Raw genomic sequence first — 14,590 nt, 5'->3', positions numbered from 1 at the left:
TTGCCTGCTTCTGCTGTGTCTGCCTTCACTTCAAACGTTGTGGCTCCTGCTCTCCTTTCTCCTTCTGTTCGTAATCGTATCCCTAACACTGTTGCTACCCTTTATTCACCGCTTTCTGGTCAGTTATTTCCATCCGATACTCCTGAAACTCCCCAAAGACGGAGTCAGATCCATAGTGGAAGGGAGAAAGAGACGTTAGTGACAATGGCACGTAGGTGGATAAGACATCCTGCCAACTACCCTCCACGCATGGTTTTCGAGACGTTTCCTCAGTTTAATGAGCCTACGCAGAGATTCGTGTTCGAAGAGATGTGTAACTTTTTGAGGGAACAATGGTATAATGATGATTTAGATAACGTACCGCCCGATATGATTGAACTTCAGGGTCAATTTTCTAATGGTATGATTGTAGGGGGAGATGTACGACGTGCCTTAGAGCGATTGTTAGCCCATAGGTCGACAGTGCATTCTCGAGTGTCGTTTGATGACAACTCTGATAATTGGAAAGCGGCTCCTGGTCAGTATCCTATGAGGGAGGTTCCGCCAGTATGGATGCCAGGTGATCCTGGTGCTGCTCCTCCGGTCCTTCCACATTTCCAAAGAGTTTGGATACACCTCCCATGGAAACGATCAGAAGTCTTACAGGTCAAACAGTCCTTGCCTGATCCACGCAAGAATCCGGCGGGTTATTACAAGGAGTTGTCTCAATTAGTAGATGCTACTATTATGAACCTTGCCGACATCGACATGCTGTTCGGTAATGTTGTACCACAGCCCGTTTGGGCGAAAATTCGTCAGGAAAATCATGCGAATGAGTTAGGCGGTGATTGGGCTGCAATAATAACGGCTGATGGCCGACAAGTTGGTGGGGCTAAGCCTGAGCAGTTAATTACAGATCTGCCCCAGAGAATAATTACGTTCATGAAAACGCTTATGCCGGCCATGAGGGTAAACTGGGATAAATTAGCAGCTTGTATGCAGAAGAAGGACGAGAGTGTCTCTGATTTCTTTACTAGATTCGAAGAGGCATTTGTCGATCATAGTGGTCAGGATATGGGCACTGAGGGAGGTCAACGGTTGTTTGTTGATAAATTTGTGTTGAATTTGTTGCCAGAACTATGCAACAAATTGAAAAATTCAGAAAGTGCATGGGCTGTTTCAACCACTGCACAGATATTAGCGACGGCTCAATATTATGAGAATAGGGAAAAAGAAGAAAGTGATTGTGTAGATAAGAAAACGAAGGAGCTGAAAACAAAGGTTTTGTTGCAGCAAGCGTATCCTCCGCGTTCAAATCACACCGATTTGCAACAGCAATATAGACCACAATCACAATCCTCCAGAATACAGTCACGTCCTGACTCCTCTGACTTTAGATCTATGCTTGGGTATAACCAGTGTGCATATTGTAGAAGAGAGGGACATATAAAATATGATTGTCCCGCTTTGCGTGACCGCCTTAATGGTGTGTCGGCACGAGGGGGTCGTGGTGGTCCTCAACAAGCATCTCGAGGTAGAGGTCGCGGTGCCTTTCAAAATCAGACTGAGCGCCCTAATACGTCCTCGGACGCGAATAATTGTTTCGACCAGCGAAATGTAAGGTCCGATAAATCAGCGCAGTATTACGCGGACGACTATTACGTTGAACATGAGACTGTTGTAAACGATCGTTACTAGGACAGCCACCGACAGAGAGAGGGAGTAGTATCAGTTCCGGTTGATCAGAGTGGGCCTTACGTCGCAGTTGCCACATCTGGCGTAGTTGAGCCTTTTCTGTTAGACACTGGTGCGACGAAAAGTTCCATCATGCATTCGAAACTCCCTGGCGCACCTTTGTCCGGCTTAACAAATGTTTCCGTTGGATTCTCTGGCGCCCCTGTTAGCAATCCTGTCTCTAGCCCTTTGCCCCTCACTATTGATCCTCGTGAGCTAGAGGCTCCATTGATTCTATCTACTGGTTGTGGTGAGAATCTTCTGGGCTTGGATTTGTTAAAACGGTTATATGCGACATTGTATTGCTCTCCTGAAGGAGTGGAGCTTACATTAGGTCGGAGAGTAATCTCTCCTATGTACTTGTCGATCGATAAACTCCCGCCGGAATTGAGCTCCCTTCCTGCGTCTCTATGGGCCACAGGTCCCAATGATGTGGGTCTCTTGAACATCCCACCTTATATGATCAAGCTGAAACCAAATGTGCGATTGCCACGTATACCACAGTATCGTATCTCCATTGAGGGAGAACGGGCGCTATTAACGATTGTACACGATCTGATCGAAAAGGATGTCGTTGAAGAAACTCGGGGAAATGTGTGTAATAGTCCTGTGTTACCAATTTTAAAACGAACTGATCCATCTAAACCTCCTGTGTACCGTTTCATAATCGATTTGAGAGAAGTGAATAAAATTGTGATCCCACAGTTCCCCGTGGTCCCTGATATCACGACTTTGTTGACCCTGATTCCAGCGCCTGCCTCCTGGTTCACAGTGATTGACCTAAAGAATGCTTTCTTTAGTATCCCGATTGCTGAGGAAAGCAGGGATCTATTCGGATTCTCATTAGGTGGTTGCAGTTTTAGACTGAAACGCGCACCACAGGGCTATTGTGAGAGTCCGTCGATCTACAGTCAAGACCTTAAAAGTCAACTTGATTCATTTGTATTACCGGCAGGCGCAGCCTTGATTCAGTACGTTGACGATCTGTTGGTAGCTGCTGATACCGAAGATATTTGTAGAACTGCTACAGTATCGTTGTTGCGGCATTTATGTGACTTACATCACAAGGTGTCACCTTCCAAGCTGCAATATTGTTGCCAAGAAGTAACCTACTTAGGTCACTTATTGTCAAAAGAAGGGGGAAGGTTGACCCCAGAGAGAATTGCAGCGATTACCCGAATGACTGTGCCAAAAACTCAGAGAGATGTACGTGCCTTTCTAGGTATCACGTCATACTGCAGACAATGGATCCCAAATTTTTCACTATTGGCAAAACCATTGGTAGCTCTCACGTGCAAGAATGTTCCGACTCCTTTGCCATGGACTGAAGAGTGTCAAAAAGGTTTCTCTGAATTACGTGATGCGTTGTGTTCGGCTCCTGTGTTAGGTACTCCTGATTACAGTAAGCCGTTTACGCTGTACGTTCACGAGAGGGATGGTTGTGCGTTGAGTGTTCTGGCGCAACAATTTGGTGACAAACAGCGTCCCTGCGCATATTTTTCTTCGACCTTAGACCCAGTAGCTAGAGCTTTGCCGAGTTGTTTAAGAGCAACAGCGGCAGCTGCGGCGTCCATTCGACAGTCCGCGGGTCTGATCATGGATAATATGCTCACGGTGATGGTTCCGCATGCAGTTGACACTCTCTTGAACCGAACGAAAACTCAACATTTGACGAGTGCAAGGTTGTCTGGGTATGAGCTGACGTTACTGGCTAGTCACATACGGATAAAAAGGTGTAATGTGTTGAATCCAGCAACATTATTGCCGATCAACACGGAGTCAAGTGATGTAGCACCACATGACTGTTATCTGAGAACTGAAGAAGAAACGAAGGGTCGTATCGACCTAAAAGATACTCCATTGGTAGATCCCGATGGTACTTTGTATGTTGACGGTTCCTGTGTGACGACTGCGTATGCTGTAGTGACGTTGAGTACGATTGTGGAAACTGCGAGATTGAGTCAGAATTCGGCTCAGGCAGCTGAATTGATTGCCTTGACGAGAGCGTGTGTGTTGTCTAGAGGAAAGCGGGTGAATGTGTTTACAGACAGTCAGTATGCTTTTGGTGTGGCGCATAGTTTTGGGCGATTGTGGAAAGAAAGAGGATTTTTTACGTCGCATGGTACAAAGATTCAGCATGGACAGCTTGTGAATGACCTTTTAGATGCACTCACATTGCCTAAACAGGTGGCCATAATTAAATGTAGTGCGCATCGAAAAGTGACAGATGATGTTGGTCATGGTAATGCGTTTGCAGACGAAACTGCTAAAGAGACAGCTAGAGATCTGACAAATCGAATGTACGTTGCGAATTCGGTAAGATGGCCAGCAGAGACTAGCGTGTGTGAGGACACGGTTGAAAGTGTGAAGGAAATACAGAGTGAAGCTACTGAAATGGAAAAGACGCAGTGGAAAGAAAGCATGGGAAAGTTAGACGAGAATGGATGTTGGGTTGATTTGTCAGAGAAACAGAGATGGATGTTACCGGATGCATATGTGCTTGCTGTTGTTACAATGGCCCATGGCACAGCACATATTAGCTCGAAGGGCATATGCAAGTTGTTGTCTCCTGTATGGAAGAATGATGGGATTACTAAATGTGCAGAGAGAGTGGTTAAGAATTGCATGGTATGTTTGATGCATAATCCTGGAAAGGGCACTCCCACTCCACCTGGCCATTTCGCTCCCCCGACATATCCTTTTGAGGTTATTCAGTTAGATTTCATCCACATGGAGAGATGCAACAATTTGAAGTATGTTTTAGTCGCGGTTTGTGCATTCTCCAGATGGATTGAAGCTTACCCTCTTAAGGATAATACTGCCCTATCCACAGCTAAAATTCTGCTAAAAGAGTATTTCCCCAGGTACGGCATGCCTCGGATTGTATGGTCGGACAACGGAAGTGAGTTTGTGGGAAGTGTGATGAAGAGTGTGTGTCGTGGTTTAGGAATATCCCAGAAATTCCATAGTGCTAATCATCCTCAGTCAGCAGGTTTGGTGGAAGGATATAATGGCACCCTGAAATTGAAGCTTGCTAAAATCCAGGCAACGACTGGTTTATCATGGCCCGACGCTTTGCCTCTAGCTCTCTTATCGACCAGGGCTACTGTACACTCTCGAGTAGGGCTTAGCCCCTATGAGATTGTGTTCGGCCGTCCTGCGAACATTTGGGGGGTTCCAAGGCCTAAAGAATTGAACAGACTTGAATATCCAATGTTAATTGATTATCTATATGATCTGACTGCTAAATTGAGTTTGATTCATCAACAGGTCTTTGAGGCTCTGCCGTCACAAACAGAGGGTCCTGGTCATCGGCTCCAACCAGGGGACTGGGTCCTCACTAGAAATTTCGGACGAAAACGCCATCTTGAGCCGAGATTTGTGGGACCCTTCCAGGTGCTACTAGCAACGAGGACGGCGGTTCGACTGGAGGGACGGAAACACTGGGTGCATGCCACCCACACCAAGAAGGTTCCGCTTCCTCTGCCGGCAGACACATGGATACGTAAAGGCTTTTCCTCGTCTGAAACTGACGTTCCCCAGCGCTTTGTCCCATTTAGCGAAGCACAGACCATAGGGAACACTTCAGTGTTATCTGACACCCCTGTTGATTCCCCTCAAACAATTTCCCTTCCTTCAACATTGGGGAATACAAGTACTGAACAATTGCCTGGACAATCGAACACTTTTCCGCCATCCAATCCACTGTTTGAAGATCAGACTCAACCCGGGAGAAGTCGATACTTTCTTCGACCGCGCGTTAAGGACAAATAAAAGAGTTCTGTTTTTTATTCCCTTTTTGAATTTACAGTACCCCTTACTGTTGTCATGAACATTGTGGACATTATATATTGTGTTTACCTTTTCTTTTCATGCAGCTAAGAGACTATTATTGAATTGATTCTAAATTCATTTAACCTATCATCTGGGTTGGCCGTAGGGCCGTGCGGGTACTTCCTTCTGTTTAGCAGCTATCGACACTAGGTCGGTTTCTTTTGTCGATTTCTGGGAACTCCTGGGAATTGGCAATCGCTACTCAGAACGAAGTGCGTCAAGAACGTCACAGACGTTTTTTTTTTAGAGGATGGACCTCTCGAAGCTGTCGGAAAGAGAGAAAATGTTGGCGCAAAGATCAAAAGTGTTTTGTACAAAATGTTTTCTATTTCAGATCTTTATGTTGTTCCTAACCGTTTCAATGCTACTGGTGGGTGGAGTATATTTTGGGATTCAATTATTATTACCTTCCATTTCACCTACTCCTCCTTCCTATAATCTGAATTTCGCTTCCACTGTTTCTCCACATTCCTTTCATCTCCTGCCCCAACATGAACAAGTCAGACGTGCAGAATTTAGAAACAATTCCTTTGTGCAACTTTTGCATCAGCATCAGTTGGTGGTAAATACTACAAACTGTTGGGTGTGTGGGCTAATGCCGCATACCATGGACAGGGGTATCCCATATTTGGTCCTTCCGTACAGCCCCCAAGGGTCAGTTCGGGCATTCCAAACCATGTTCCGTAGTGCACTAGATTCTTACCCCCATCGAGAGCCACGCTCAGCAAACTTTGGTTCTGGCCCGTATCACAAGTCTCTTATGATAGCTATTGCCGATCTAGATAGAGATATCTTCGATACGTCACTTATCCCAGAAGAGGAGGTGCAAACCTATAAGTACCTTAGTGAGGCTGAGTATAGTATATCAGTGGGTGAGAGGCAGCTTAAAAGCTCGTCTCCAATCTGGATTGTACCTCACCTAGGCCACTTTTGTCTGCAAGGTTGTGGCCGAAATCCAAGAGCCCAGCTTGGGAAGAGTGCTTGTGTGGATACTTACGTTCTACCGATGCTCTCTTCCCCTGTCTTTCTGACTGCCAAGGGTACCTATTTTGTATGTTATGACCGAGCATATACGTGGTTACCACACGACTTCTCAGGTACCTGCTATATTGCAAATCTCTTGCCCCCGACTTTCACTGTTGCCGCCGACTATCACAAAACCAGAGTTGTGAGATGTGTCATTAGTAAAGAGGATACTTCCGGTCAAGAAGCAGGAGACTTCTTCAAGGGTTTTCTACCGTTTTGGGGCCCCATGGTCAATAGCAGAAATCTGAGACAGTTAACTCGTGTAGTAGAGTCAACTGCTAACCTAACTGCAAGTGCCCTTGGTAATCTGACAGCAGAGCTTCAAGCGGATAGGCTCATGACGTTACAGAACCGTATGGTTCTAGACGTTGTTCTAGCGGATAGAGGTGGTGTGTGTAAGGTCATCCATTCGAGCTGCTGCATATTCATACCTGATAACGCTCCAACGGTTTATCAAGCCATCTCCAAGTTGCACAAAATTTCGGAGTCCATACACGAGGACGAGGGAGATTGGACGCTTCTAGGATGGTTTTGGGGTCTAATGTCGACTTGGGGTTGGAAGATTCTGATGATTATAGGGGTTGTCGTGACATTTCTGTTCACGTGTTGTCTTTGTGTACAGTGTGGTCCTGCCTTATGTGGCCTTTGTGCTACAACGTGTATAAGAAGGCCACCCGTTTCCAAGGAAACATTGATGGATAGAATTATGTTCCAACAACATCTGAATGATCTGATGAGAATCGAGATTGACTCCGACTTTGACTAGTTCTTGCCTACATGAGGGCAAAAGGAGCGTCTGAGGTTCCGTGAAAATCGTTACGACGTTTTGGGCATCGCCGAATATGGACGAGTGTGGTATCTATGAACCGTAAATGACGAGTTTAGTAAGTGTACGCGGTTTCGTCATGCTATTCAGAAGAGTTCGTCTCATTTACAGGTTTCTCCAATGAACCCTCGGGTTCCATTTTAGATACGGCATCCATTTTGTTCCTTGCCCTCACGTAGTCAGCGAACAGGCAACTGCCCGCATCGTGACCCTCTAGTTCCCAAGCTTTACGGTAGAAGCATATTCCTTTCATGCGTCTTTTATGACTAGGGGGAGGACACTGCTAAGGCAGTTGCCTCTGCTCGAAGGTGATTCTGCCGTGCCGGTCTATTGTTTCAGCCTCGCACGTGCTGGGACCAAGCCCTTTTAAGCTACGATTACGCATCCAATATTATCCTCACACTTTTTCTTCCCTGTTGTCTGACTTCCTTGCAGCTGTTCTCGTCTCTTTCTTTCGCCTATTTACAACTCAAGTGGAATGTACCTAATGGTGGGAAGATGTGCTTTCACAGTTGGAACTGGGGATGTTAATGTAATTATGTTCCGGGGTACTGAATACATGAAAGCGATCCTTTTGAGCTTTACTGTGGGAACTGAGCTGTAACCTTTTTGCTTACATATTGTGCAATGACAAAATCTTGTATAAAAGAGAGCGACCCACAAATACAAGTTGAAGCAGACTCTCAGAACCTACACTCCGTTGTACTTCGTGTGACTTTTGCTTCCCTGCAGTAATAAACTCTGATCTTTGACGCCGAAGGAAGTCTCCCGTGTCTCTGTCTTTAGTACACCAGAACAGGTATCCCACGAAGGTTTTAGGTGTTGTCCCCTGGCACCGCTGGGCCTTAAATACCCCAGTCCTTCAACTTGAATGTATTCATTTGTGTCCACTGTCTCCAGAAGATTCATCAGGATCTTGCGAGCTATGGTCACTTCTGCTGCGCTGTCTAGCATTGTCTGGGCCCACTCTCCATTTTTCAGTTGTGTCTTCAGAATCCTCGGCATGTTTTATTTTAATACTAGCTACCTTCTTTTTTGGAATTTGTAATTTTTTGCTTTGATGAGCAGGTTCCTTGACTTTGGACTTGACGTGCTCTTCCTTGTGTTCTGACCGTCCTCTTCTTTCCGATTTCTGTGAGGAAGTCTGAAAATATCGAGAGGGACGTGTATCAATATCTTGATATCTGCAGGTTTTCTAATTTTATCCCTATCTCTAAGGTTGTATCTTTTCTCAGAGGGTTCCCTGTGGGGAGACTTACCTCCTCGTTCTGGAGATCTATCTCTCCGTTGAGGAGACCTTCCTCTGGACTGAAACTGTTTTGCTCTGGGAGTGGTTTGTTTGTTACCTTCCCACTTCTTTTTTGAAGTATTGAGATTATTTTTAATAAAGGTTTTTTCAGGATTTTCAGTTAGTTGGGGATTCAGTGGTTTCCCACCCAAACTATCTCTACCTAATTCTTCATAGGATTTTTCTATGATTCTGGCAAGTTCAAAAGGTTGTTCTGCTATATCTGTTTCTTTCAATTTCTGGCGTATCGCCACAGATGCTGCTTCTCCTTTTATGTTGGCTAGTAATATAGCCAAGACTTCCTTAAAGTCTTTCAGTAATTTCATACCTAGAGTTAAAGCAGGTTCTGGACCCTATTCATTTTGAATCTGTCTTAGTACGTCTGGTATAACCGCCATAGACGGAACACCATGTGTTTTTGTGTACATGGAAGCAAAGACTGTGCCCCAAGTGTCACAGTCCTCCACATGTGGTGCGATCCCCATTGGAAGACAGATAGTCAGAATTCTGTGTTTGTCATGAGGTGTAGTATCAAGAAATACTGCCTCTATCTGAGCAATTTTTTGAGCTAACCAGAATGGAATTTGTTCCCGTTTTGCGGGTATTTTGCCAATGGCTGATTGTATATTCTGTGGTGTGATTTTATTTGTGTTCCCCTGTTGAGGGGTATGTTGTGCAATTTTTATTGCTGGTTGGACTGTTGAAGTCCGCATGACATATTGGACCAATTGTCTATGTATTTTAATGAGTTGTTTTAGCTGAGCTAAGAGTTCTCGGTCTGACATTTTTTCAATGTCGGGATGTGGTGTGTAGCTGGCTAGAACCGGCCATGTGGCTCCTGGTCTACCTAGTGGACCGAGCCTGGTGGTGTGATTTTTATGTTTTAGGGTGCCATTAAACCAGAGCAGGTGCTCTTGGTATGTTAGTTGAATTTCAACGTCCTCGAAAGGAGCGTATTCCGCTGGAGATTCCCCTGCTTTGTAGTAGGGGAAATCGTGTGTTACAGCGTGTGCTGCTGGAAAATGTATCCAGGAATAGAATACCTCTGACTGTGCCAAAAACTCAGAGAGATGTACGTGCCTTTCTAGGTATCACGTCATACTGCAGACAATGGATCCCAAATTTTTCACTATTGGCGAAACCATTGGTAGCTCTCACGTGCAAGAATGTTCCGACTCCTTTGCCATGGACTGAAGAGTGTCAAAAAGGTTTCTCTGAATTACGTGATGCGTTGTGTTCGGCTCCTGTGTTAGGTACTCCTGATTACAGTAAGCCGTTTACACTGTACGTTCACGAGAGGGATGGTTGTGCGTTGAGTGTTCTGGCGCAACAATTTGGTGACAAACAGCGTCCCTGCGCATATTTTTCTTCGACCTTAGACCCAGTAGCTAGAGCTTTGCCGAGTTGTTTAAGAGCAACAGCGGCAGCTGCGGCGTCCATTCGACAGTCCGCGGGTCTGGTCATGGATAATATGCTCACGGTGATGGTTGCGCATGCAGTTGACACTCTCTTGAACCGAACGAAAACTCAACATTTGACGAGCACAAGGTTGTCTGGGTATGAGCTGACGTTACTGGCTAGTCACATACGGATAAAAAGGTGTAATGTGTTGAATCCAGCAACAGTATTGCCGATCAACACGGAGTCAAGTGATGTAGCACCACATGACTGTTATCTGAGAACTGAAGAAGAAACGAAGGGTCGTATCGACCTAAAAGATACTCCATTGGTAGATCCCGATGGTACTTTGTATGTTGACGGTTCCTGTTTTAAGTTACCGAATGGTGATGTGACGACTGCGTATGCTGTAGTGACGTTGAGTACGATTGTGGAAACTGCGAGATTGAGTCAGAATTCGGCTCAGGCAGCTGAATTGATTGCCTTGACGAGAGCGTGTGTGTTGTCTAGAGGAAAGCGGGTGAATGTGTTTACAGACAGTCAGTATGCTTTTGGTGTGGCGCATAGTTTTGGGCGATTGTGGAAAGAAAGAGGATTTTTTACGTCGCATGGTACAAAGATTCAGCATGGACAGCTTGTGAATGACCTTTTAGATGCACTCACATTGCCTAAACAGGTGGCCATAATTAAATGTAGTGCGCATCGAAAAGTGACAGATGATGTTGGTCATGGTAATGCGTTTGCAGACGAAACTGCTAAAGAGACAGCTAGAGATCTGACAAATCGAATGTACGTTGCGAATTCGGTAAGATGGCCAGCAGAGACTAGCGTGTGTGAGGACACGGTTGAAAGTGTGAAGGAAATACAGAGTGAAGCTACTGAAATGGAAAAGACGCAGTGGAAAGAAAGCATGGGAAAGTTAGACGAGAATGGATGTTGGGTTGATTTGTCAGAGAAACAGAGATGGATGTTACCGGATGCATATGTGCTTGCTGTTGTTACAATGACCCATGGCACAGCACATATTAGCTCGAAGGGCATATGCAAGTTGTTGTCTCCTGTATGGAAGAATGATGGGATTACTAAATGTGCAGAGAGAGTGGTTAAGAATTGCATGGTATGTTTGATGCATAATCCTGGAAAGGGCACTCCCACTCCACCTGGCCATTTCGCTCCCCCGACATATCCTTTTGAGGTTATTCAGTTAGATTTCATCCACATGGAGAGATGCAACAATTTGAAGTATGTTTTAGTCGCGGTTTGTGCATTCTCCAGATGGATTGAAGCTTACCCTCTTAAGGATAATACTGCCCTATCCACAGCTAAAATTCTGCTAAAAGAGTATTTCCCCAGGTACGGCATGCCTCGGATTGTATGGTCGGACAACGGAAGTGAGTTTGTGGGAAGTGTGATGAAGAGTGTGTGTCGTGGTTTAGGAATATCCCAGAAATTCCATAGTGCTAATCATCCTCAATCAGCAGGTTTGGTGGAAGGATATAATGGCACCCTGAAATTGAAGCTTGCTAAAATCCAGGCAACGACTGGTTTATCATGGCCCAACGCTTTGCCTCTAGCTCTCTTATCGACCAGGGCTACTGTACACTCTCGAGTAGGGCTTAGCCCCTATGAGATTGTGTTCGGCCGTCCTGCGAACATTTGGGGGGTTCCAAGGCCTAAAGAATTGAACAGACTTGAATATCCAATGTTAATTGATTATCTATATGATCTGACTGCTAAATTGAGTTTGATTCATCAACAGGTCTTTGAGGCTCTGCCGTCACAAACAGAGGGTCCTGGTCATCGGCTCCAACCAGGGGACTGGGTCCTCACTCGAAATTTCGGACGAAAACGCCATCTTGAGCCGAGATTTGTGGGACCCTTCCAGGTGCTACTAGCAACGAGGACGGCGGTTCGACTGGAGGGACGGAAACACTGGGTGCATGCCACCCACACCAAGAAGGTTCCGCTTCCTCTGCCGGCAGACACATGGATACGTAAAGGCTTTTCCTCGTCTGAAACTGACGTTCCCCAGCGCTTTGTCCCATTTAGCGAAGCACAGACCATAGGGAACACTTCAGTGTTATCTGACACCCCTGTTGATTCCCCTCAAACAATTTCCCTTCCTTCAACATTGGGGAATACAAGTACTGAACAATTGCCTGGACAATTGAACACTTTTCCGCCATCCAATCCACTGTTTGAAGATCAGACTCAACCCGGGAGAAGTCGATACTTTCTTCGACCGCGCGTTAAGGACAAATAAAAGAGTTCTGTTTTTTATTCCCTTTTTGAATTTACAGTACCCCTTACTGTTGTCATGAACATTGTGGACATTATATATTGTGTTTACCTTTTCTTTTCATGCAGCTAAGAGACTATTATTGAATTGATTCTAAATTCATTTAACCTATCATCTGGGTTGGCCGTAGGGCCGTGCGGGTACTTCCTTCTGTTTAGCAGCTATCGACACTAGGTCGGTTTCTTTTGTCGATTTCTGGGAACTCCTGGGAATTGGCAATCGCTACTCAGAACGAAGTGCGTCAAGAACGTCACGGACGTTTTTTTTTAGAGGATGGACCTCTCGAAGCTGTCGGAAAGAGAGAAAATGTTGGCGCAAAGATCAAAAGTGTTTTGTACAAAATGTTTTCTATTTCAGATCTTTATGTTGTTCCTAACCGTTTCAATGCTACTGATGGGTGGAGTATATTTTGGGATTCAATTATTATTACCTTCCATTTCACCTACTCCTCCTTCCTATAATCTGAATTTCGCTTCCACTGTTTCTCCACATTCCTTTCATCTCCTGCCCCAACATGAACAAGTCAGACGTGCAGAATTTAGAAACAATTCCTTTGTGCAACTTTTGCATCAGCATCAGTTGGTGGTAAATACTACAAACTGTTGGGTGTGTGGGCTAATGCCGCATACCATGGACAGGGGTATCCCATATTTGGTCCTTCCGTACAGCCCCCAAGGGTCAGTTCGGGCATTCCAAACCATGTTCCGTAGTGCACTAGATTCTTACCCCCATCGAGAGCCACGCTCAGCAAACTTTGGTTCTGGCCCGTATCACAAGTCTCTTATGATAGCTATTGCCGATCTAGATAGAGATATCTTCGACACGTCACTTATCCCAGAAGAGGAGGTGCAAACCTATAAGTACCTTAGTGAGGCTGAGTATAGTATATCAGTGGGTGAGAGGCAGCTTAAAAGCTCGTCTCCAATCTGGATTGTACCTCACCTAGGCCACTTTTGTCTGCAAGGTCGTGGCCGAAATCCAAGAGCCCAGCTTGGGAAGAGTGCTTGTGTGGATACTTACGTTCTACCGATGCTCTCTTCCCCTGTCTTTCTGACTGCCAAGGGTACCTATTTTGTATGTTATGACCGAGCATATACGTGGTTACCACACGACTTCTCAGGTACCTGCTATATTGCAAATCTCTTGCCCCCGACTTTCACTGTTGCCGCCGACTATCACAAAACCAGAGTTGTGAGAGGTGTCATTAGTAAAGAGGATACTTCCGGTCAAGAAGCAGGAGACTTCTTCAAGGGTTTTCTACCGTTTTGGGGCCCCATGGTCAATAGCAGAAATCTGAGACAGTTAACTCGTGTAGTAGAGTCAACTGCTAACCTAACTGCAAGTGCCCTTGGTAATCTGACAGCAGAGCTTCAAGCGGATAGGCTCATGACGTTACAGAACCGTATGGTTCTAGACGTTGTTCTAGCGGATAGAGGTGGTGTGTGTAAGGTCATCCATTCGAGCTGCTGCATATTCATACCTGATAACGCTCCAACGGTTTATCAAGCCATCTCCAAGTTGCACAAAATTTCGGAGTCCATACACGAGGACGAGGGAGATTGGACTCTTCTAGGATGGTTTTGGGGTCTAATGTCGACTTGGGGTTGGAAGATTCTGATGATTATAGGGGTTGTCGTGACATTTCTGTTCACGTGTTGTCTTTGTGTACAGTGTGGTCCTGCCTTATGTGGCCTTTGTGCTACAACGTGTATAAGAAGGCCACCCGTTTCCAAGGAAACATTGATGGATAGAATTATGTTCCAACAACATCTGAATGATCTGATGAGAATCGAGATTGACTCCGACTTTGACTAGTTCTTGCCTACATGAGGGCAAAAGGAGCGTCTGAGGTTCCGTGAAAATCGGTACGACGTTTTGGGCATCGCCGAATATGGACGAGTGTGGTATCTATGAACCGTAAATGACGAGTTTAGTAAGTGTACGCGGTTTCGTCATGCTATTCAGAAGAGTTCGTCTCATTTACAGGTTTCTCCAATGAACCCTCGGGTTCCATTTTAGATACGGCATCCATTTTGTTCCTTGCCCTCACGTAGTCAGCGAACAGGCAACTGCCCGCATCGTGACCCTCTAGTTCCCAAGCTTTACGGTAGAAGCATATTCCTTTCATGCGTCTTTTATGACTAGGGGGAGGACACTGCTAAGGCAGTTGCCTCCGCTCGAAGGTGATTCTGCCGTGCCGGTCTAT

This window comes from Lissotriton helveticus, chromosome 9 (assembly GCF_964261635.1).
Source record: "Lissotriton helveticus chromosome 9, aLisHel1.1, whole genome shotgun sequence".
NCBI lineage: Eukaryota > Metazoa > Chordata > Amphibia > Caudata > Salamandridae > Lissotriton > Lissotriton helveticus.
This window is presented reverse-complemented; position numbering follows the sequence as displayed.